The following is a 25,468-nucleotide window of genomic DNA, read 5'->3' as shown; positions in this document are numbered from 1 at the left end:
TCCTGCCTCAGCCTCCCAAGTAGCTGGGATTACAGGTGCCCACCACCACGCCTGGCTAATTTTTGTATTTTTAGTAGAGATGTGGCTTCCCCATGTTGGTCAGGCTGGTCTTGAACCCCTGATCTTGTGATCTGCCCACCTTGGTCTCCCAAAGTGCTCAGATTACAGGCCCGAGCCACCGTGCCTGCCCTCTCCACTCTTTTTAGGCAGAGGAAAGTAAGGTTTGCTTTAAGTTAGGAGGGACTTCCGTGTACCCAACCCATTTGTGTAAATTTCTTCCTTCAGAGTTCTTCAAATCAGTATCACCATCGTTAAAGGCCTCCCACATGGTAATAATTGTGCTACAGGGTTTTAGGAACATGAAGTTTATGTTTGGCTGAGTTAACCTCCTTGCTGTGGCACAAGGGGGGCATAGGTGTTTTCACCAATTATGAAGCGGGTTCACTGTGTAATGGCTACCAACTTTTCTGAGTACAATGAGACCAAACACATCCATACATAAATTCCATAAAGTGAGTTTATTACTTACAAATAACAAACAAAAGACAACAGAAGCCTAGGATTCAATATGAACCGCTACCACAAGATCAGGAAGGCTACCCAGAGCAGATGGATGGAGTTTTGACTGTAAATGCTTCACTTGCACTACAACTGAGGGACCCCAGAAAGCAGCCCACCTTGGGTTTTCTCCCACGATGTGGTTTGCTGGACACAAACGTTAAAGGCCACTCTGTTTCAAGCAGGGACTCTAACAGAGCCTGGGGCTGTTCTGACCAATGTCACCTGATTATCAGGATATTGCTTTCCCAGCATATCATACAGTTATCTTGAGAACTACCAGTAAGAAAGGGAGGAAAATGGCCCTGCACCCTTAAAACTGAAGGATCAGGATATTTGTTGTGACAGAGGCACAGACAGTAGCGACAGAGTGTTCTTGTGAGCCATCTACTAGTTCTCTTGAACCATGAGGCACCATGGATGTACACCTCATCAGGAGGGTGTAGGGGACAGCGGCAAGGGGAGCAGCAGCACAAGAAACAAACAAGGCCACTACTTCTGCCTACATAATTACTATTGTCTTGGAGTGTACAGTAATTAATAATGTTCACATGGCTGCCCTAAACATACAGAGATGGTGACCAGAGTAGATGCAGGGACTACAGAGATACAGCCTGATTCTTGCTAATTAGGACTTAAGTGTCGGCTTATGTGCTGTGCTTCTGTGCATTAATAATACGGGGCCTCAAAACTGCCTGTTAAGCACAGGCCAAATGTCATGCTGGGGTGCAATTAAACATTCATGTCTAGGAGATGAGAGCATTTTAGTGTGGGAGAAGATGACAACACCTGAAGACCACAAAACACTGTGCAGAACAAAGGGAAGGCCCATCGTCAGCTCATGGTTCTGATTCAGGTGACTGCTGATGTGTTACGAAACCATCAGCCAACAGCAGGTAGGTCAAGTTGAGCAGGTGTCCTGCATGAGGGCTGGTCCATTCCATTCGTGTTGCGTTGCCAATTGTTTCAATAGCGTCTCATGCACCCCACTGGTGAGGAAGAAATGAGCACCCTAAGTTTACTGGCACCGTTAAACACATAATATCTATTACTAAACAGATAAGCCAGACATCAGTTATTAATTACATATAGGAAGATGGCGTAAGCTCCCACAGGCCCAAACAGGGATTAACTTGGGAGCCGGGAGTGGTATCACTTTACAAAAGTGAGGATGTTCCCTTTTTTTTTCCTTTATTTTGAGACAGAATCTCGCTCTATCACCCTTGCTGGAGTGCAGTGGTGTGATCTCGGCTCACTGCAAGCTCCGTCTCCCATGTTCATGCCATTCTCCTGCCTCAGCCTCCCTAGAAGCTGGGACTACAGGTGCCCACCACCATGCGTGGCTGATTTTTTGTAGTTTTAGTAGAGACGGGGTTTCACCGTGTTAGCCAGGATGGTCTCAATCTCCTGACCTCGTGATCCGTCCGCCTCGACCTCCCTAAGTGCTGGGATTACAGGCGTGAGTCACTGTGCCCGGCTGAGGATGTTCCTTTGTTCCTACAGGAGTACGTGATTGGTTTGTCTGTTGACTGGTAGGGAACTGAATCATGTGACACTGACTGGTAGGACTGTAATACTCTAAAATACAATATATAAACTATCATACCTTAATGGTGTAATACGATCTTCTACAATACCAAAGGCATCGATGAAAAGCTCAATGTTATCATATGTGACTGAGAGACTGAATGCTTCCTCCCTCAGATTGGTTACAACGTATCGTCCTATCACAGTCCTCTCTCCTTCCTTCAAAGTGAACGATCCAAATAACAGACAGAAATAATAAAGAATAAAGGGCAACAGATGCAAAGAACTCACGAGATGATACTCTATGATAAACTTTATGTACTTAGGAATTAATACCAACTCAGTATTAGCAAAAAACAAACATCTTTACATCAAGAGTAATTTTACCTTTAATAAAGAAAGGTGGAATGTGTATAATGAACAAGGTATAATCAAAGTTTACCAAATGAGGCTAGTAAGACTATCTCAAAAATTCACAATCATTATTCACTGGTCCATTAATCACAGGGCAATACATACAAATGAAACTTACCTGGACGGGCACGGTGACTCATGTCTGTAATCTCAGCACGTTGGGAGGCCGAGGCAGGCAAATCATGAGGTCGGGAGTTCAAGACCAGCCTAGCCAACATGGCGAAATCCTGTCTCTACTAAAAATACAAAGAATTAGCTGGATGTAGTGGCGGGCGCTTGTAGTCTCAAGTACTCAGGAGGCTGAGGCAGGAGAATCGCTTAAACCTAGGAGGTGGAGGTTGCAGTGAGCCGAGATCACACCACTGCACTCCAGCCTGGGCAACAGAGTGAGACTCTATCTCAAAAAAAGATAATAATGAAATAAAAAAATTGAACTTACCTACATATTAGAAAAACATCAAAATTCAACCATGAATCCAGGACATTATCAAATGAATAGACAAAAATTCTACCAACAAACTTCATCTCATTATCTATGAAACTCAAGTACTACTGCTTAAAGAGCATTTACACAACTCTCACCTCAAGGGTTCCCTGCAAAACAACGTGAAATGCATACTCAAGACTCTTTAAGAATGAGTCACTGATAAAAACAATATACTTGTAACTTGTGTAACATTTCATACACTTTTTTCAAACACTGCACGATAATTAATTTGCGTCAGGCTTTCCAAATTAGAAAAGCTTCACTTATAGAGCTTCTTTCCCATGGGAGTTTTCACATGACTTTTCAAGTAAATGTGAAAACTGAAAATATTCTTGCAGTTTCTAAACTATTAGAGTCTTAATCCTGTGTACGTTCTTGTATTTACAAGGTCCAGCCAGCTACAGTGTGCATTTTCATAGGTCCTTGAGTGGGGATGAGAGAAATGAAACATTCCCACGTTCTGGACATTCATAGGGTTTTTCTCAGGACTGAGCTGATGTCTTCATATGGAACTAACACAACTGAAGGCCTTACCACAAATTTAGATTCAAAAGGCTTTTCTCCAGTCTGAGTCCTCCCAAATCTTCAAAAACAGGAAAATCGGAAGGTTTGGCCACATTCCTACATTCTGAAGGTTTCTCTGCAGTGTGAGCCTCTTCATGTTTATGCGGGAATGGGAAAGAGTAAATGTTTTACCACATTTCTTACATTCAAGGGGCTTTATTTATTTGTTTGTGTATTGATTTATTTATTTAGAAATGGAGTCTCACTCTGTCACCAGGCTGGAGTGCAGTGGCAGAATCTCGGGTCACTGAAACCTCCGCCTCCTGAGTACAAGTGATTCTCCTGCCTCAGCCTCCTGAGTAGCTGGGATTACAAGCATATGCTACCACACCCAGCTACTTTTTGTATTTTTAGTAGAGACGAGGTTTCACCATGTTGGCCAGGATGGTCTCGATCTCCTGACCTCGTGATCTGCATGCACAGGGCTTTTCCCCAACCCCCCATTGCTTTTTATGTCCTTGAAAAAGAACTAAGACCACTGAAATGTGCCACCATGCCCAGTTAATTATTTTTATTTATTTATTTGTTTTGAGACGGAGTCTCGCTGTGTCGCCCAGGCTGGCGTACAGTGGTGCGATCTCGGCTCACTGCAAGCTCTGCCTCCTGGGTTCACGTCCTTCTCCTACCTCAGCCTCCCGAGTAGCTGGCGTGAGCCACCGCGCCTGACATTATTTTATTTTTTGTAGAGACGGGGTTTCACCATGATGCCCAGGTTGTTTCACATTGTTTTAATCCAGGCTGGTTATAAACTCCTGGGCTTAAGCAATACACACTCCTTGGCCTCCCAAAGTGCTGGGATTATAGGCTGAGTCACTACACCCAACCTCTATATCATGACTTCTTTCATGGCGAGTAAACTGACTGGAACGAATGTAGGCTTTACCGCATCTCTTACATTCATAGAGTTTTTCTCCAGTATGAATTCTTTCATGGAGGTGAAGGGAACTGAGGCGACTGAAGGCTTGGTCACATTGTTTACATTCATAGGGTTTCTCTCCCGTATGAGTACTTCTATGGTTACAAAGGGAACTCAAATGACTAAAGGCTTTGCCACGTTGTTTATATTCATAGGGTCTCTCTCCAGTATGAATGCCTCCATAGTAACCAAGGAAAGTGGAACAGCTGAAGGCTTTATCACATTTGGTACATTTATAGGGTCTTTCTCCCGTGTGAGTCCTTTCATGCATCTTAAGGGAACAAGAAAATCTGAATGTTTTTCTACATTCCTTACATTCGTAGGGTTTCTCTCTAGTATGAGTTTGTTCATGTATTAGACAAGAACCGGAAACAGTGAACGCTTTACCTCATTGTTTACATTTATAGGGTTTTTCTCCTGTGTGAGTTCTCTGATGTCTTTCAATTGAATTGAGAAAATAAAAAGCTTTCCCATATATCGTACATGTATAACTGGATTTCCACTGTGCATTATCATGTGTCTTCTAACACCTGGAACAGAAACGAAGAGTTTCCCACACTGTTCACATTTATGTTGCTTCTCTCCATATGGTTTGTATCCTGAGTGAGCTAAGATGTGCCTGTTAAGGAGGGAATGACGTACAAAGACTTTTCCACAAATACTTCATTCACATTGTTTTAATCCAGGAGAAATGTTCTCATTCAGATCAAGCTTTGGAATTTGGCTGACAACTGTCCATACTGACTACCGTCTTTGCTTTCACACAGTCTCTGTATCATATGAATTCTGTAAAAAAAAAAAAAAAAAAAAAGACAAGCACATTATTATTGGTTGGTTTAATAACTTTCTACTTATTAATAGGTCTTTGACTTACACTGCTACCAATACCCAGGAAAATGCTTTTTTTTTTTTTTTTTTTTTTTTTTGCCATGACTGAATTATTTGAAAGTAAATGGGTTACTACTGAAAACACCGCTACCACCTGCATGGCTATGACCAAATTAGTAACATTCATGTGCACAATTTTGTAGTACTATTTTCAAGTAAACTGTTTTCCAAATACTGACTGCTACACTGAAGCACATTACATTTTGGGTGAAATTTTTCTAAAAAGAAATAAATTTCAAGTGACTCTTATTTGTTTTGATCGCTTGTTTTTAAGTTCATGACAAGCTAAGATTCCTTCAGAGGACTTTATTTCCTCTCCTCAGTGCAAATTATCTTATCTCTTTGCCAGATTTTTCAAAGTGATCTTCAATATTCTGGCCTTTCCATTTGTTTCCTAAAATACAGACCCACAAAATTATCATAAATTTTTACAAACTATAGAAACATTACTAGATTTCATGTTCATTGTACAGAGTGCCCATGCCTGATTTCTTCACCAAATCATTCCCTTGCCACATTCCAAATCACAAATAGCACTGATGATAGGGAAATACTTCTGTAATTAAGTGAAATGTTTTGTCATTCTCACCTACAGAAGCCAGGTTCCTGCAGGTTTCCTGCATCACTTCTCTGCAGAGAAACTTCTGAGAAGAATCTAGCAAAGCCCATTCCTCCTGGGTAAAGTTCACAGCCACATCCTCAAAAGCCACGGGGTCCTAGAACATCCCACACATGTGGATAGAAGGATGGGTGGAACTGACAGCACTGGGAATCTATACTCAATCCATAAGCTGTTTACATGATTCTAAAATTTCAAGCATTTATTCTGTGACTTGATTGTCACAACTCTTACTCTGTTCACACATACTCCCTCCCACACAGCAGTACGAATGCTAGAATTGAACTATTCAAAAAGGCAACAGCAAAGTAGAAACTCCCATCTTATTAGAGAAACCAGGGCGTAAGATATGTTGCTAGGAGTTACCATTTAACTTCACTTTGTACATTTCTAGTATCTGTCATAATAAAGTCCTACCTGATGTGCATAAGAGAGTTAATATTATAAGTCTTGAGACTACTTATTCTTAAAAATGCCTGCTCGCAAAGTTCCATCTTTGTTTGTATTAGTAACTTACATTTTGAAAGGGATTCCACCAACCCAAGTAATAAGAATGACTCACTGCATCTAAATGGCTTATATTTGCCAAAACTTTTTCTGCTGAAGGTCTATTATTTTGTGTCACTGCAGTGGTGCTTAGGGAACCAGACACCAAAACACAGTCTGAACACTAAGTGTTCAATGAATTTCCCTGGTAGACAATATTTTACACATGCTGTCACTTGTTAACTGAGGAGTTGAGCCCATGTGATGTGATTACACCAAGACAGAGTAGGCTCATTAGATTTAACTGAGTAGTAAATAAAACCAATAATTGATATTTGGTAATACTAATGTCACAATTTTAAAAATTTCTATTGCACAATATCAAGGTAGAAAGGAATAAGAGGAAATGTGACACATGTTTTTTAAAATGACATTTATATCACCACTTCCAGATGTTATTCCTATGAAATCACAGAAATTCCCAGCTCAGGTTGTTTTTGGGCAAGAAAAACTACTTTTTCTTACGTAGTAAAAATGACAAATGTCTAATGATTTTTAGTCATCTCAAAAAAGAGTGATGGCTTGTCTAACATACTTCTAAGATTTTCAAACGAAAATATTCAGGACAGCACAGTATTAGCAGAGAGATGAGTAAGAAGATCAAAGGGAAAAAAAAGTGTTAATGACCCAGCATTTATATGGAAAGTTGATGAATGATAGAGTAGGCACTGTAGAATAGAAAAAGAAATCACATGCATTTTAAAATATGAGACAAACCAGGCTGGCATCTACTTGGGAAAATGCATTGTATTCTTCTCTATTCCATGAACCATAATCAACTTATTATATATTCAAATGTGAAAGATAAAACCAGAACACTTTCAGAAGTCACAGGAAGATTTTTTCTTTTTCCGAAGGATTAGGCAGAATTTCTTTTATGTAAGAAAACAGTAACAAAGGAACAGACAAACTCAAACATATTAAAATTTAGGGAATAAAAAGAAAATAGAGTGGGCAGGGCATGGTGGCTCACGCCTGTCATCCCAGCAGCTTGGGAGGTTGAGGAGGGCGATCACCTGTGGTCAGGAGTTTGAGACCAGCCAGACCAACATATCAAAACCCTGTCGTTTTGTTGTTTGTTTGTTTGTTTTTTTTTGAGATGGAGTCTCACATTGTCGCTTGGGCTGGGGTGCAGTGGCAACATCTTGGCTCACTGCAACCTCCACCTCCTGGGTTCAAGCAATTCTCTTGCCTCAGCCTCCCGAGTAGCTGGGATTACAGGTGCCTGCCACCAGGCTCAGCTAATTTTTTTGTATTTTTAATAGAGACAGGTTTTCATCATGTTGGTCAGGCTGCTGTGGAACTCCTGACCTCATGATCCGCCCACCTTGGCCTCCCAAAGTGCTGGGATTACAGGCCTGAGCCACTGTGCCAGGCCTAATACCCCATGTTTACTAAAAACACAAAAATTAGCTGGGTGTGGTGGTGGCTGCCTATAATCCCAGTTACTCAGGAGGCTGACACAGGAGAATCACTTGAACCCGGGAGGCGGAGGTTGCAGTAAGCAGAGATGGCGCCACTGCACTCTAGTCGGGCTACAGAGCAAGACAGTGTCTCAAAAAAAAAAAAAAAAAAAAACCCTCAGGTATCCAGATAAGAGGATACAGATGTGTCCACTGTCATAAATTCTTCACCATGCTACAAGAGGGAAACTGACATTTTGGTGAATCTTTGTAAATCACCAATTTATCTATCACACTTTTATTTCAGCGGTAGCATTGACAAAGCTAAGTCCTACAATTCCATTTGAAATTACCTTTGAAAAGAACAGACCTTTAATACTACACTCACTCTGGGCAATAAATAAATACGAATTTTTAGCAAATAAAATACATCATTTTACTTTGCCCCTTTGGAAATAGTATGTTTATCTTTCAAGCTGTACAGATAAAAATGTATCTTACAGTCAATGAAAAACTGAAACTCAAATAAGTGGAGAAGCCTTTTCAAGGTAACAAATTCAGGGAGAGGCAGTGCAGACTCCAACACCTTTCTAAGTGTCACGGCAGGCCATTCTATCCCTTGGGACACCCATCCTGTTCAGTAAAGTACTCAGTGACCACCTAGGAGGCACTGGCACTGCTCTTTGTCCTCCTGTGCGCCTTCAGTGCATTTTAATGTTCAGGTTGTTGCACATCCTCTCTGGGGTGGGTTTTCCTTGTCCTTTGGGACAGTTTTTCTCTCTTCACAAGTCTGAGACAATCTAGAGAGCAGAAATCATTTCTGCCTTTTCCTCTCAATGTCACCATCCCATTGGCAGACCGTCAATGTGTCTCCGAGGAATAAAAACTCCAGCTGGAGGAACAGTTTTAATGACCTAGCTTTAATCACATTACGTTGTATTGTCCATTCATTTTAATGTCCTAAAAGTTTAATAAACCCAAGGGGTCACCATTTTAGATGAAACTATACCAGGAGATTCCTCTAAGGCCAAGAGCATCCAGCTACTCCCCTGAGAGACTCTACCCCCTACCTCAGGCTGTCCTTGGCGATGAGATGACCCCGGGGCTGATACTCACTAGACCCTCCAAAAGACATGGCCACTGTGGGTATCCTGGGTCATCCCCAGACAGTTCTAAAATACCAGGACTAGGAAAAGACAGGAGGGTGGCTGAGAACTCGACACCCTGTAAAGTTTTCACGTGGGGACCTCAACCTAAAGACATTTTGGTAATATGTACACTTAGGAAAGATGAAAAGAAGAGAGGCACAAAGATTTTTTTTTAACAGTAGAGTGTCAGATGACTTATTCTCCGCTTTCCTCTCATGTAAAGTGCTTGGAAACAGAAAAATATTTTGACCAGCACTGTATTCCCAGCACCTTACGAGGCCGAGGCGGGAGACAAATTAAAGTCAGGAGTTCGAAACCCACCTAGCCATCATGGCAAAACCCTGTCTCTACTAAAAATACAAAAATCAGTTGGACGTGGTGCTGGGAGCCTGTAAGCCCAGCTACTTGGGAAGCTGAGGCAGGAGAATCGCTTGAACCCAGGAGTCAGAGGTTGCAGTGATCTGAGACTGCATCATTGCACTCCAGCCTGACTACAGGGCGAGACTCCGTCTCAAAAAAAAAAAAAATATATATATATATATATATATAAAATATACATTTAAAATTATTACATGTAGATAGTATTTGAAGTCATGGGACTGACTGTAGGTAGAAACAAGAGAAGGCAAGGAAAGTTTTTATATTTATATTTATATATAAGTATATAAAATTAATATACATAATTATAATATATAAATATAACATATAGGCTGGGCACAGTGGCTTACACCTGTAATCCCAGCAATTTGGGAGGCCGAGGTGGGCAGATCACTTGAGGTCAGGAGTTCGAGACTAGCCTGACCAACATGGAGAAACCCTATCTCTACTAAAGATACAAAAATTAGCCAGGCATGGTGGTGCGTGCCTGTAATCGCAGCTACTCAGGAGACTGAGGCAGGAAAATCACTTGAACCCGGAAGGTGGAGAGTGTGGTGAGCCCAGATTGCATCATTGCACTCCAGCCTGGGTGACAAGGGTTAAACTCCGTCTCAAAATAAATAAATAAAACAAGAAATATATATTTACGTCTAAATATATAATTGTAATACATAAATGTATATATAAATATACATTTATTATAAATTTATTGATATATGAAATATGCTTATTTCTGAGATAGGGTCTGGCTCTGTCACCCAGGCTGGAGTGCATTGACACTATCATAGCTCATTGGAGCCTTGAAGAGATGGCTCAAGCGATCCTCCCACCTCAGCCTCCTGAGTGGCTAGGATTGGATGCACACACCACCATGCCTAGCTAATTTTAAAATTTTTTGTGGAGACAGGGTCTTCCTTTTTTGCCTAAGCTGGTCTTGAACTCCTGGGCTCAAGTGATCTTCCTGCCTCAGGCTTCCAATGTGTTAGACGTGGGCCATGCATTTTTTAATTTGCTGGTCTAATGCATTTTTTAATTTGCTGGTCTAATGCATTTTTTAATTTGCGAGTTTATATTATTTAATATTTTGAAGTACTGAATGTGTTGAACAACCAACTTGCAGAATTCCCGAACAAGGATGGTCAGATCTCATGTCCTGGTTCAAATCGCCCCAGCACACCATGGCTAGAAACCTTTCAGCCAACTTCCACTTATGTGTCCCAGGGCAGGACAATGTCACTTGGCCAATCCCCACTAAGAGGGACTCTAGAAAGGCAAGAAACTATTCTGTTCTCTATAATGGAACCTCACCAGGGAGAAGGCAGTTGGGAGGGCCAGCTGGGCCCTCCAACCAGAAGCTTCCACCATCGACCCACTGCCCTAGAACTACACCGTGCTGGGCATTTGGGGCACTGTTATGAGCAAGAGTTTCCGTTTTTCTTCTCATGGGACCTTCATGCTAGTGGCAAGAGACAATTTTTTTTTTTTTTTGAGACGGAGTTTTGTTCTTGTCACTCTGGCTGGAGTGCAATGGTGTCACCTCGGCTCGCTGTAACCTCTGCCTTCTGGATCCAAGCAATTCTCCTGCCTCAGCCTTCCGAGTAGCTGGGATTACAGGATTGCACCACCACATCTAGCTAATTTTTGTATTTTTAGTAGAGATGGGGTTTCACCATGTTGGCCAGGCTGGTCTGGAACTCCTGAGCCACTGCACCCAGTCAAGAGGGAGATTTTCAATCAATAACTATAATTGTGATGAATGCCAGAAAGAAGAATGTGTGTGATGGGGAAGGGACCTAAGTTATTGTCTCATATTTTAACACTTTCACAGGCAATAACTAACAACTGAGAAGCTTAAAACAACACACACCTTTAAGCCAATTTTGGCAAGCTAGGAGTTGAGCACATTTTAGCGGATCCTGTGTTTGGGATCTAACGCTAAGCAGCTGGGCTGCATTATCATCTGAGGCTCCACCAGGGCAGAATCCATTTCCAGGTCCGCTGAGGTTGCTGGCAGAATTCATTTCCTCGGACCCGCTTGGCAAGGGCCCAGCTTTTTGCTTCCTTGCCTACGGGGCCCCTCCAAAGGTCTTTTCTCAGCATATCATCTCCCTCCGGCAGCGCCTGCAGGCGGAACATTTCTCTCAAGTGTGTGAAGGTGATGCACTGTGACAGTGACATCCCATTGCTTTTGCCAGGCTCTATGGGTTAGAAGCCAGTCACCGGTTTGCTCGTACCCAAGGTCAGGAAGACTATGCAAGGGCATAGGTTATTGGGAAGTCAGTCACTTTAGGGTGTGGCTGCCACCACTGAACTTGGTGAGAATTTAAGGGTTGGTAGGAGCTGGCCAGGTACAGGGGTGAGGGTGTGTCAGGCAGGGGTGAGGGCATGGAGGGGGATGCAGAGGCCTGCACCCTGGAATGTCCTTTCACTCCCTGAGGTTTTGTTCTCCTGATCCCTGAGTACATCCCAGAGCACAGTGGGGCCCTAGCAGGGGAGAGATAGGGAAGCATGTTGTTCATCTGGAGACCTTGTTAGGCAAATCAGATTAGGGGCCAGGCTTTCAGTGGTGGGTGTGAGCGTGGGAGTGATGAGTGTTCAGGTGTCTGTGAGAAGAGCGATGGGGATGAGGTCAGCCTCAGCCACCATGAAGACCTGAACTGTGCATCCACCCATCCCAGCAGCATCCCTGAGTGAGTGCCTTCAGGGTCCAGGTCCTGTTTTACACAGGTCCCAGTACCTGGGACCACAAGTACGCACCACCACGATCGGCTAAGTTTTTGTATTTTTAGCACAGATGGGGTTTCATCTTGTTGGCCAGGCTGGTTTCGAACTCCTGGCCTCAAGTGATCCACCTGCCTCGGCCCCACAAAATACTGGGATTACAGGCGCGAGCCACCGCGCCCGGCCCTACTTCACTCCTAAAGCCCACCATAGGTGCTTCCAAATGTTTGCTGAATCACAAAGTGACTGAGTGAATGGGACTACGTGACTTCGAGCAGCAGGCAATCCTATTCCTTGGACCTCAGTTTCACTTTTTGTAAAGCAAGCCTGTCTCTCGCTCTCTGTCCTAAAAGCCTGAGTTCTGGGCTTGAGATGAGCGCGTCCTGTAGAGCAGACTGCAGGTGGACATAGAGCTGGGTCTTCTAGGAGGCCGGGATCCGGCCAGCTCTTGGGTCGGGTCCTCCCGCGGAACCCTGTACGCCCAATCCCAGCACCGCCCCGCCCAGCCTCCATTTGTTCCCCTAGGTCCCGCCCTCTCCGCGCGGCTCGCTCCCCATTGGCCGGGGGGCGGGCCCTGGGCGCCCGACTCCGCTGGGGGCGAGGCGGCGGGCGGCAGGCGGGGCCCTGTGCACCTGCATGGTGTGTGTTCCGGCCGCAGCCCCGCGACAGCTGCAGCTCCTTGATCCCAGCCGGATCCTGAGCGTGGAACACGGGCTGAAGCGGCGGCAGCGGCCCCGCCCCGGGGCTCCGTGGTTGAGGCTGCCTCGGCTCTGTCGGCTGCTCAGATGCGCTCCAGTAGGCCCAGGCGCCGCGGCGAGGAGCCAGCGCTCCGAGGCGGCGGCCTGAGGTGAGAACGGGCAACGAGGTCTCCGGACCGGGCGGGGGTCTCTGCCCCGGGCGTGGCGGCTCCGAGCTGGGTTCCGCAGGGTCCGAGGTCGGGATCCGGGGTCCTTGCGCCTGGGCTTTGTCTCGGCCTCGGGTGGCACCGGGGGCTTCGTGCCTGCTACGATATCGCGTGGGCCCGCGCGGGGGTCCCGGTCGCCCTGCCGGTAGGGGCCGGTCCCCTCTGCTCCCCGGCTCCCCGCGTCTGCCGCGGAGGGGACTGCATGGACCCGGGCGCTGGCTTCTGAGCCGAGATGGCGTCACTGCACTCCGGCGTGGGCGACCCAGTGAAACTCCGTCTCGAAAAAAAAAACCTGGTCAAGTGTTTTACCCAGCCTAGGTACGTGTGGTAGAGCCGAATGAAAGCTTAGAAAAAGACGACTTGAGAACTAGCCCAGCAGAGGAATCAGGCGGGATGTGTTGTTACTAAGTGAAATTTGCACCTGTTTTCTCCCAGGCCTCGTTGAGTTGTGTACAACAGAGAGCTCAGGTGTTGGGGGCAGTTGACCGGTTGAAGAATGCATTGCTATTATGGGAGAAACATTGGCCTTTGAAAAAGCAGAACTGGATCCACGTTCTTGCCTGGTAACTGTAACTATCATCTAGTTTGTAAAGGGGAACGCAGTTCACTGAAAAATTCTTATGACAGTGGGGAAAGGATTGGGGTGTCTGCATTGGTTTGTGTAATATAGGTCATATGAAAGAGCATTTAGGCTGGAGGGAGGCTTTTCATCTCTATAACTTTACTTTCACAGGACAATTCCATCATGATTTGAAGATTTTTGAGTGAAAACTACATTGTTCTGCTATGTGTTTCGGGGCAAATTTATACATACAATTTGCTTAAATATTTCAGATGATACAAGAATATATGTGTGGGGTAAAAAGCTGAAATTTGCATTTCCCCTTCTCTAGAAGTAACCATTGTGAATAGTTAAGTCTGTTTTCCAGCTATTTTGTATACTATAAATACACTGTGAACATTTGAGTGTATGTATACATGTATGTTACACACAGTTTTAGAGATGGAATATTGCTGTGTTGCCCATGCTAGTCTCAAACTCCTGGGCTCAAGTGACCCTCTCGCCTCAGCCTCCCAAAGTTTTGGAATAACAGGCGTGAGCCACCGCGCCTGGCCTGCATGAGTATATTTAGTAATTGCTAAGTTACTCTGTTCAGTACGTGTCTATTGAAGTCCCCCATGTGCCAAGCATTATTCTGAATACCCTATACGCACCAATTGACTTAACTTTCAGAGCAACTCTCTTATTGTGGTCCTTTTACAGTGAGGAAACTGAACCACAGCGAGCCTGGGGACGTCGTCTAACATCAAACAGCCAGTGCTGTTGGAATTGAGGTTTGAAGCCAGACAGCTGGCTTCAGATCTCTTAGCTGTTATCATAGATGGCACACCCAAACCTTAGGGCCCTCCCAAGCCTTGCCTGAGCTCTGCGAGAGCCGTGTATGTGAGGTTTCTTTCCTCTTTCAGAACACAAGTCTTGGAATTGTCCCAGACCCTGGTAGGACCTCTTGAGGACCAAAAACAGGGATTCTTCAAGCCTGCCCCAAGGGCCAGATCTCTGATTTAGCTACTTGGAAGGTAGATGTAGAAGAAAGTAATTTTACCAGAACAAAAAGTCAGGATGGCTGGGCTGACTCGGCCAGACGCAGTGGCTCATGCCTGTAATCCCAGCACTTTGGGAGGCCGAGACAGGTGGATCACCTGAGGTAGGGAGTTCGAGAGCAGCCTGGCCAACAAGTTGAAACTACGTCTCTACTGAAAATATGAAAATTAGCTGGGCGTTTTGGCGGGTGCCTGTAATCCCAGGTACTTGGGAGGCTGAGGCAAGAGAGTTGCTTGAACCCAGGATGCAGAGGTGGCAGTGAGCTAAGATTATGCCACTGCACTACAGCTTGTGTGACAGAGCGAGACTTCGTCTCAAAAAAACAGAAGGAAAGGGAAGGGGAATGCCTGGGCTGACTCATAGGGAAGAGGCCCTACAGCAGCCGTAGGACCTTGGCCACTTGGGTGGAAAAGAAGGAAGGAAGAGCTTCACCCATGGCGGTGACCTGGACTGCAGAAACCACACTAAACAGTCCACATCCTGGAACCTAGCCACCCCATTTGCTTCTCTTCTCCTTGGGTAGAGGGTTTGGGCACTTTCTACCCTAGAGACTGAGCAGCGCAGCTTCTAACCAGGGTAGGCGTTTGTCTGTCCCTGGGAATACAGACAGCGTTCTCATAAGCAGCCCAAATCCTCCTGAACAGCTTTTTGTAGGGTGGGGCAGGGCGGGGCAGAGGGTCATTTTGACTCATAGGTGCCTTTTCCACTTTCACTGTTGATGACTGTGTTACAGATGAAAGTTTTGTTTTTGATACTGAAGAGGGCTTAAGAGAGTGAGCTATTATGGCACATCTAAGTCTACTAAAATAGAACCACAGGGTAGTGTAGGAAAATCTCTTCTAAATTATGGATCACATATGGTGAACGTTAGAAGCCATGTGTACCTAAGTTGAAAAATCAAACCATGTCTTGTATTTGGGTGACCCCGGTAAGTCTGGATGCCACTGCGCCTTGTGTGAACACAGGATGCTGAGGTGTAGGGATCAACAGGCTTTTTCTGGACATCTTGCGCTTCTCCCTTGGGGTAAAGTGGGGCGGCAGTAGCAGCGCACAGCTGTAGGGCCCCTAATATTTGCCAGCTGGTTTACATGTGGGATTCCATTTAATGCAATCTTGGAGGTAAAATTATGTTATTGAAGATGAAGATAGAGGCTTAGAGAAGTTAAGAAAATTGTTCAAGGTCACATCATTTGTTTTGTTTCGTTTTGTTTTTGAGACAGTTTTGCTCTTCTTGCCCAGGCTGGAGTGCAATAGTGTGATCTCGGCTCACCACAACCTCTGCTTCCCAGGTTCAAGTGATTCTCCTGCCTCAGCCTCCCGAGTAGCTGGGATGACAGGCATGCGCCACCACGCCGGGCTGATTTTGTATTTTTAGTAGGGATGGGGTTTTTCTGTGTTGGTTACGCTGGCCTTGAACTCCCAACTTTGGGTGATCCACCCAACTCAGCCTCCCCAAGTGCTGGGATTACAGATGCGAGCCACCAGCATGGCCAAGGCCATGTAATTTCTTAAGTTGAAAGATGAAGTACTGGATGAACTCAGAAGTTTGACTTCAAGGCCCTTGATCTTTCCATAACACGTGGTTCCTTCCCTGGTTGGTCGGAGTGACTGAAGAACTCAAGGAAGCTGTGTTTTGTGGAAAGAGGACCTGAGGGGTGTATGGTCTTTCCAGGCTTGGAATCTGCCATGCTGGGCTTCTGAATTGTGTAGCTTGACCATATAGAGAAGCCCCTCATTTAAGACTTATTCTTTGAGGAAAATGAAGGAAGGCCACCCACATGAGACAGGCAGAGACGACTTTCTCAGAGCTGCTGTGGCAAGAGAGTCGGCACCGTCACTTGCGTGTGGCAGAGACTGACATGCAAGTGAGTGGCGGATGAGGAGTGGGGAAGCTTCAGGATGGAAAGAACGGCTCCCAGTGGAGGCTGTTGTGGGGGCTGGAGGCGGCTGTGCAGAAGTGGGGTGTCCTATGTGATTGGTTAGGGGCTTATTTGGCTTTCTCTGAATGATCCTAACTGGAAACATGGGCCAAAATTAGGGTGGCTGTCAGTTTTGAGTCAAGTCCTGGTCACCTGGGACAGAGTTGTGGTTTAGTCTCTGGGTTGTGGAGAGAGAGCAGTCTGGCTTCCTGTCTGATGTGCTAGCCTGGCTGGCCTCCTGGCTGTTGACTGTAGATAGGGGATTGGTTTCCTGGGTGGGCAGCTACAGGTTGTGATCTGAGTTCTGTCTTTCTACATGTGATTAGGCAAGACCTGTTTGTATATTCAGTCCCTCATTTTTCTTGTCAGTAAAAATATCAAGTGACAAATTGGATACATTGGGAAGATTTTAGATGTCTGTGTCCCCTGGAGGAAGTTTTCACATTCACATTGAATCAGAATGAATATAAACAATGGGGCCCTTTATCTTGAAGATTTAAAAGAGGAAATCTTCAACAATACTACCTCGGCGCCATTGCCTCTCTGTCCATCGTTAGGGAATGTGTTTTTATGCACCGCCGGCTCATCGTCCACCAGTTTGTGGTTGATCCAGTTCTCTATACGTCTTACCTTGTGTGTATCTCATTGTTTGCTAGTGTTAGCTTTCCCCTTCGTCAGTGTAGTTTATTTGTGTAGCCTCTGTTGGTAGGAAGTTATTTGTGGAATTTGTGAATGGAAGGGACCTTGGAGGTCTGCTAAGTCAACCAAGTGATTTTAGAGATAAACGGAAATACAGGGAAATTTTCCAGTTAAAATACAGAAAAATACAGGGAAATACAGGCAAAACCAGGAATAGAAAGCAGTGTTCTTTGTGCCACAATGTCACTGGAAGACAGCTCAATGTGGGCCTAAAATGCAGAGTAACTAACTTTCATTTATCTCTGCTTCTGACTCTTGCTTTCAGACATTTTAAATTGACCTAAATGTGTTAGCAGAAATATGAAAAGTCCTGACTTGTTTACATATAAGGTACTTTGTCGCCTACTCATTTGGTTGTTTTTTTTCAACAAGATTGAAAAGACATTGTTATAAACTGAATGTTTATGTCTCCCCCAGATTCTTGTACTGGAGCTCTAACTGCCTGTGTGATAGTATTAGGGGGTAGGACCTTTGGGAGGTGATTAGGGTTAGATGAGGTCATGAGCGTGGGCCCTGGTCTGACAGGATTGGTGCCCTTAGAAGAAGAGAAACCAGGCCGGGTGTGGTGGCTCACACCTGTAATCTCAGCACTTTGGGAGTCCGAGGTGGGCAGATCACGAGGTCAGGAGATTGAGACCATCCTGAAATCCTGTTTCTACTAAAAATACAAAAATTAGTTGGGTGTGGTGGCACGTGCCTGTAATCCCAGCTACACGGGAGGCTGAGGCAGGAGAGTTGCTCGAACCAGGGAGTCGGAGGTTGCAGTGAGCTGAGATTGTGCCACTGCACTCCAGCCTGGTGACAGAGTGAGACACTTTCTCAAAAATAAAAAGAGAAAGCAGAGAGCTCTCACTGCCCTGGTGTGAGGAAGCAAGAAGAAAGATGGCTGTCTGCAAGCCAGGAAGAGGTCCCTGTCCTGGAACTGAGTTGGCCGACACTTTGATCTTGGACTTCCAGCCTCCCGAGCTGTGAGAAATAAACTAATGCTTAAACCACACATCCTATGGTGTTTTTGATGGTATTTGCCTACGGTATTATGGCCATCTGATTTGACTGATACAGAGATGGTTCCAGAATACTGTAGCCTGTATCTGAATTGGTGATGCCATGAAAATAAATGTGGTAGTTCATTCCTTTATATAAAGATAGTGCTGTGAGCCCAGGGCCTTTGCTCATGTCTTAGTTGAGTCTTGTTTTCTTATAATAGCTTCCTAATTTCTCTTTTCCCCCTCTAATTTATATTATACAGCTGGATTAAATCATATATGGTATGATTTTATACTTTATGTCTATACAAACTTGTAGTGATTTTATTTCATTTGATTTGATTTTTGAGACATGCCCTTGCTCTGTTGCTCAGGCTGGAATGCAGGCGTGCCATGACAGCTCCCTGTAACCCTAAATTCCTGGGCTCAGGTGATCCTCCCGCCTCAGCCTCCTGAGTAGCTGGGACTACAGGTGTGCTATCCTGCCTAGCTAATTTTTAAATTTTTTGTAAGGACAGAGTCTTGCCGTGTTGTCCAGAGTGGTTTCAAACTCCTGGCCTCAAGCAGTCCTCTCGCTCAGCCCCTCAAAGCACTGGATTACAGGCATGAGCCGCCACACCTGGCCCAGTGATTTTTCATTGTTAAGATCAAGGACGGGTTCCCTGGCTTGGCATTCAAGGCTCATGATCAGGGCGTGATATGCAAGTTTGAGTTTCAGTGTTTCCATTCCCGCCATCAGCCTTGCACTCCAGCTTGTTGCCTAAGCCCTGTTCTGAAGCCCAGCCTGAGAGCTGCACTTAGAATTTATACCTTCTCATCTCTTCATCGTCTTTGCCTATGTTCTTATCTCCATCTGGGCCATATTCTTCGCCTATGTTCTTATCTCCATCTGGGCTATGGTCTTCGCCTATGTTCTTATCTCCATCTGGGACATCATCGCCACACTTCTGCCTCTTTAAATCTTCTCCATCCTTCAAGACTTGAAATACTCACTTCCTTTACACGATCCCCGCTCTGACATCCAAGCTAGAATTAATCTTTCTTCCTTTGAACTCTGATAGTGCCTGTTTTTCATCCTTTAATTATACAGCAGTTCTGTGTGTTAGATATTATTTTCCCAGTTTTTCATAGTTACTTTGAAAATATTTGCTGTAGTCATATATTTTGAATATGTAATATAAGCGACATTCAAAACGTACTGGAGAGTGAAAGGCAGTCCTACTCCCATCACTGCCCTGTGACCACTGTTGCCAGTTTTGGTTTGTTTGTTTTTCCAAGGCAGAGTCTTGCTCTGTCACCAGGCTGGCATGATCTCGGCTCACTGCAACCTCCGCCTCCCGGGTTCAAGCGATTCTCCTGCCTCAACCTCCTGTGTAGCTGGGACTACAGATGTGCTCCACCACACCCAGATAATTTTTGTATTTTCAGTATAGACGAGGTTTCACCATGTTGGCCAGGATGGTTTGGATATCTTGGCCTTGTGATCCACCTGCCTCAGCCTCTCAAAGTGCTGGGATTACACGCATGAACCACCGTGCCCAGCCTATGTGTCATGTTTTTAAAAAACACAGATGTTGGCATAAGATAAACACGGTTCTCCACCAGTTCCCCACTGGTAAGTATTTAGGTTGTTCCCAACCGTTTGGATTAATCAATGCTGAGTTGTACATAATTCTTGCATATTTGCGTGAATATGTTCATAGGATGCATTGCTAGAAATGGAATTGTGGGATCCAGGGCTCTGCGCATTTTAAATATTGATGGGTGTTGCCGGATTCCCTTCCGTTAGGGCCATACCGTTATCTCACTGTCAATGTGTAAGGGCGCCTGTTTCTATTTCCTTGCCAACAGTTTCCTCTCAGCTGTTTTCTTTGACATCACACACACACACACACACACACACACCCACACACATACACACACACACACATACACACACACAGATACACACACACACACACACACACACCCACACACATACACACACATACACACACACACACACACACACACATACACACACACACACACACCCACACACATACACACACATACACACACACAGATACACACACACACACACACACACAGATACACACACATACACACACACACAGATACACACACACACACAGATACACACACACAGATACACACACACACACACAGATACACACACACACACAGATACACACACACATACACACACACATACACACACACACAGATACACACACACACACACAGATACACACACACACACACAGATACACACACATACACACACAGATACACACACACACAGATACACACACACACACACAGATACACACACACACACAGATACACACACACACACAGATACACACACACACACACAGATACACACACACACACAGATACACACACACATACACACACACACAGATACACACACACACACACAGATACACACACACACACAGATACACACACACACAGATACACACACACACACACAGATACACACACACACACATACACACACACAGATACACACACACACAGATACACACACACACACACAGATACACACACACACACAGATACACACACACACATACACACACACACACAAATGCACACACACACAGATACACACATACACACACACACATACACACACAGATACACACACACACACACACAGATACACACACACACACAGATACACACACACACACATACACACACACACATACACACACACACACACAGATACACACACACACACACACACACACAAAAATAGCCCGCTTGTTCCAAAAGCATGGACATTTTACATTTCTACTTACAGTGTGCGCACACTGCCTGAAGCTCTGTGTTGCAGTGATGTGTGCTGCTAGGACTGTGGCTCTGTTTCGAATTTGCTAGCCAGGCTATGGCTTTCCAGTCAGGTATTTCTTGTTTTGTTCATGCTGTTGCTGTCCTTGGGCTGTGTGAATTTCCCTCCAGTGCCCAGCCAGATTTCCTTTCCGGTGGACGGGCTTAGTGTCTCATCTGGCAGCCCCGTTTCCTGGTGACCTGGGCCGAGTGTCTCATCCAGCAGCCCTGTTTCCTGGTGATCTGGGCGGAGTGTCTCATCCGGAAGCCCTGTTTCCTAATGACCTGGGCCGAGTGTCTCATCCGGCAGCCCTGTTTCCTGGTGATCTGGGCTGAGTGCCTCCATGAGAACTTGCACCCATCTTCTCCAGTAGTACATCTTTTCACAGCAAGCAAAACATTTTCATCACTTTTCTAGTGGGAGAGGCACTAGTTCTTTTCTGGGCATCGGGAGACCCGAGTTTGTTCTGGTTCCAGCAACAGCTGGTGAGTTACCAAAGACAAGTCGCATCTGGTCCCTGGTCCTTTGCTTTATAAGTAGAATCACAGTCCGAGTGGACATCACTGCCCTGGTCTCTATGCGGTGCTGAGTGTTGTGGGGATGATGGCTAAGTGTCAGGGTGCATTTCCACCACTAGGGGATTACAGGCCAGCCAAAGACACAGGAGGAAAGCTAACAGCCCCGGGCAGGTACACAGAACCAGAGGAGTTTGAAGGGTGGTTCCAAGCTCCGTGGTGTGATTGATGTGATCACAATAAACATTTTACCTCTAAGTCTTGGGCCATTGGACCAAGAGAAGAGAGAGCTGGTGTTGAGTTGTAGTGAGAGGTGTGTGGTTCGTGTGCCTGCTGAGCCTGGCTTGGACTCAATTCCATTGAGTCCCATTCCATTTTACCTTCTGTTTCCACCTTTCTCATGCTCCTTTCTCATGTTTCTCCAGAAAAAAATGCAATAAATTCCTTTCAAAAACTTTACAAAAGCCATAGATGCTTATTGAAAATAGTTCAAATGATATGGAAGGCAGAAAGATAGTGAGTGTTTTTCTGTTTGTTTGGATGAATGTGTCTTTGGGGTAGTCACTATTAACACTGGGTGTATTTCCTTCCAGATCTTTTCCAGTGTACCTACAAATATGTATGTACACTTTGTAAAAAACAAAATAGTACCTGATAAACACTGAGTCCCCCTACTCCCACTCCGCAGTCTACATGGACTTCCTTTCATGGTGATACGATGAGACCTGATCGACTCCTTTCGTTCGCTGGAGTGGTGGGTAATAATAGCTACAGATAACTCACCTTCAGTGGGCATTTACCATGTGACAGCGTCTGTGCTCCAGGCAGACTACATGAAGTGGGTCTTAAGGCTTTTTATTACAATGCTATGGGTGAACACAGTAATTTTTAACATGTTGCAAATGATAGAACTGCAACTGAGAGAAGCAAAGCTCCTTGCTCAAACTCATGACAGAATTCCCGAGAGAGAGAGAGAGAGAGAGAACACTTTTAAAACAATTGTTGTTATAGTCAGGTGATTTATGATCATTTGAAGAAATAGTGCATTCAGTGAATACATTTCAGGGTCTGGTACAGTCTGGGAGCTGTTCCTGAAAATGCACTGGGCTAGAGATAAGGGAGAGGTCCATTGGCCCTGGGCCCCAGGTGCAAGGAGGGAGGTCCCGGGGAAAGGGGGCATGGAGAGGAGGTCTCTGAACAAACCTTGCAACATCCATTTCTGCTAAGTCCGGTCCGAGGTCTGGTTCTTGACATGTACACTTTTCAGAGATACTTGGTTTCGATTTTTATCGTGGCTCAGCTGAGCAGCCATGGTTTCAAACTGCCTGGAGATGTGGTCTGGCAGGCCAGTGCTATGCCCATCCTTCCCACTCCTGCAGGAGGGGAGTCATCCTGGGACTAGAGGGCTTCGCCTGTAATCAGCTATCTCATAATAAGTGGATTTGATGCTGGTTTCGCTAAGTCAGGAAACTTCTCATTTGGAAGGAAAACTGATATTTGTTTTTGGGTTTTGCTGAGGAGTCACAGGGTTTAGAGCAGGGACTGGAAGTTTGTTGAGACACACGTGAGAGCACTCAAACATCTTCCATGAAACGTGGAAATAAACAGTGTTCCAGAGAGGTCCCTGGCTTTGGGATATAAATATTTCTGTAACAGAATGGTACTGGATGTCTGCTGAATTTTTTTCTCTGCTATTTTGGCAAGTTTTATTTGGGTGTGTTTCTCCTGTACAGCAGGTATGACATCAGTTTTTGCCAACAAGTATTTACAGCCCTTGGTACCTCCTATGTGGGTCACTTTTGTGCTGTGGTTTCTTTGGGGGAAATTGTAGGTCTCCTACCCAAAGCACATTGCCCATTTCAAAGTGCTCCTGGTTTCTGAACACCTGTGGCAGTGCCTTCCATGTGGGTGAAGCCAGCCGAGAAAGTATCCCTCCCCAGGGGGTGGGGACTGGTGATTGCCTGAGTGAGGAGGCCAGGTATGAGCCCTGTTCTAAAACTTGTGACCGACTGCTTTTCCTTCCCCTCCTCTCCCTCCTATTTTTCCACCACCCCAACTTTTTAAAAATTTCTTATAAAAAATTAAGCAAGTATTTCGGTTTCCTTTATTCGCTATTCCTTGCTAATCGTATGCAGAGTGAGCCTGGGACAGTGGAAAGGAAAGTTGTACTTAGCTTCAGATGATCCTACCAGTCCCGCGTTGAGGGGCTTCCGCCAGGCGGCATTGTCAAGTGGAGTTGTGGAGATTCTCCTTTCAGCCCTCAGCGTTAACCAGCAGAGGCAGGTGGTACTTATTCCTGGTTAATGTTGAGGAAGTTGAGCTCAAAGTGGCTAAGGGAACTTCCCAAAGTCACATAGGAAGTAGCAGATTAGAACCAAACACAGATTGTCTCTGAATCAGGCAGGTTGTTAGGTTACAAAATGGGCTCTTAGTTTTTGGAGGTCAAATAGCTGAACAGACACAGATATTTCTTTTTTCTTCTTTTTTTTTTTTTTTTTTTTTTTTTTTTTAGCTAGGGTTTTGCTTTGCTGCCCAGGCTGGTCAAGGCTCAAGCTGTGCTCCTGCCTTAGCGTTCTGAGTGCTGGGCTTACAGGTTTGTGTCACCACACCCAATCGAACAGACATTTCTTTAAAGAAGACATACAAATGGCCAAAAAATATGTGAGAAAAATGCTCAGCATCACTTATAATCAGAGAAATGCAAATCAAAACCGCAGTGAGGTATCATCTCACCTGTTAGGATGAGTATTATCAAAAAGACAAAAAGTAACAAGTGCTGGTGAGGATATGGAGACAACGGAAGCTCTTACACACTGTAGGAGGGTGTAAACTAGAGCAGCTGGCTGGGCATGGGGCACACGCTGACATCCCAGCACTTTGGGAGGCCGAGGCGGGCAGATTACCTGATATCAGGAGTTGGAAACCAGCCGGCCAACATGGTGAAACCCCATCTCTACTAAAAACACAAAAATTAGCTGGGAGCGGTGGATCATACCTGTAATCCCAGCACTGTTGGGCGGCTGAGGTGGGCGGGTCACTTGAGCCCAGGAGTTCAAGACCAGCCTGGCCAACGTGGTGAAACCCCATCTCTACTAAAAAATACAAAAATTCACCAGGTGCAGTGGCGGGCGCCCATAATCCCAGCTACTCAGGAGGCTGAGGCATGAGAACCACTGGAACCCGGGAGGTGGATGCTACAGTAAGCAAGCCGAGATTGCACCACTGTATTCCAGCCTGGGCCACAGTGAGACTCTGTCTCGAAGAGAAAAAAGAAAAAGAGTAAGAGTAAGTTATGGCACCCACTATGGCAAACAGTATGGAGGTTCCTCAGAAAACTGCAAATGAAATTACAGTGTGATCCAGCAGTCCCACTACAGTGTAGATACCCAAAGAAAAGGAAATCAGTGTCGGAGGGGCATCCGCACCTCTATGTTTCCTCCAGCACTGTTCACCATAGCCAAGATACGGAATCAGCCTCGGTGTCCAATAGCAGATGATGGATAGAGAAAATGTGGTGTTTATACACAATGCAGTACTATTCAGCCATTACACAGGATGAAGTCCTGTTATTCTCAGCTACGTGGATGGAATTGGAAGATACTATGAAATAAGCCAGGGACAGGAAGTTACACAGCACATGTTCTCTTATGTGGAAGGCAAAAAAGAGTGGATCTCATTTGAGTTGAAAGTAGACATAGGATCCTAGAGGGTGAGAAGGGTGGGGGAAGAGGAAGATAGGGAGAAATTTGTTAAAGGATACAAAATTATAGCTGGATAGTAATAAGTTCTAGTGTTCTGTAACATAGGATG

At 45.1% G+C, this 25,468-nt stretch overlaps 1 protein-coding gene across 8 annotated transcripts in view; it reads left to right on the top strand.

Moving 5' to 3' along the window:
* Positions 1–10,295: 10,295 nt before the first annotated feature.
* The window catches only part of LOC140711092 (SH3 domain and tetratricopeptide repeat-containing protein 1-like), a 47,403-nt gene continuing 32,230 nt past the window's right edge, over positions 10,296–25,468 (top strand). For 3 of the 8 annotated variants that reach the window (XM_073014016.1, XM_073014012.1, XM_073014010.1), the window contains exon 1: positions 10,296–13,016. The gene's annotated coding sequence lies outside the window, so the exon portion shown is untranslated. Of the gene's footprint in view, positions 13,017–13,189; positions 13,637–25,468 lie in introns of those variants that run through there. The other 5 variants (XM_073014008.1, XM_073014009.1, XM_073014015.1 and 2 more) reach the window with 5 other exon arrangements.

The sequence above is a fragment of the Chlorocebus sabaeus genome, unplaced genomic scaffold (genome assembly GCF_047675955.1).
Source record: "Chlorocebus sabaeus isolate Y175 unplaced genomic scaffold, mChlSab1.0.hap1 unalloc_scaffold_152, whole genome shotgun sequence".
In the NCBI taxonomy this organism is placed as follows: domain Eukaryota; kingdom Metazoa; phylum Chordata; class Mammalia; order Primates; family Cercopithecidae; genus Chlorocebus; species Chlorocebus sabaeus.
Note: the sequence above shows the minus strand (reverse complement) of the source record. Positions and strands in the feature narration are given on the sequence as shown.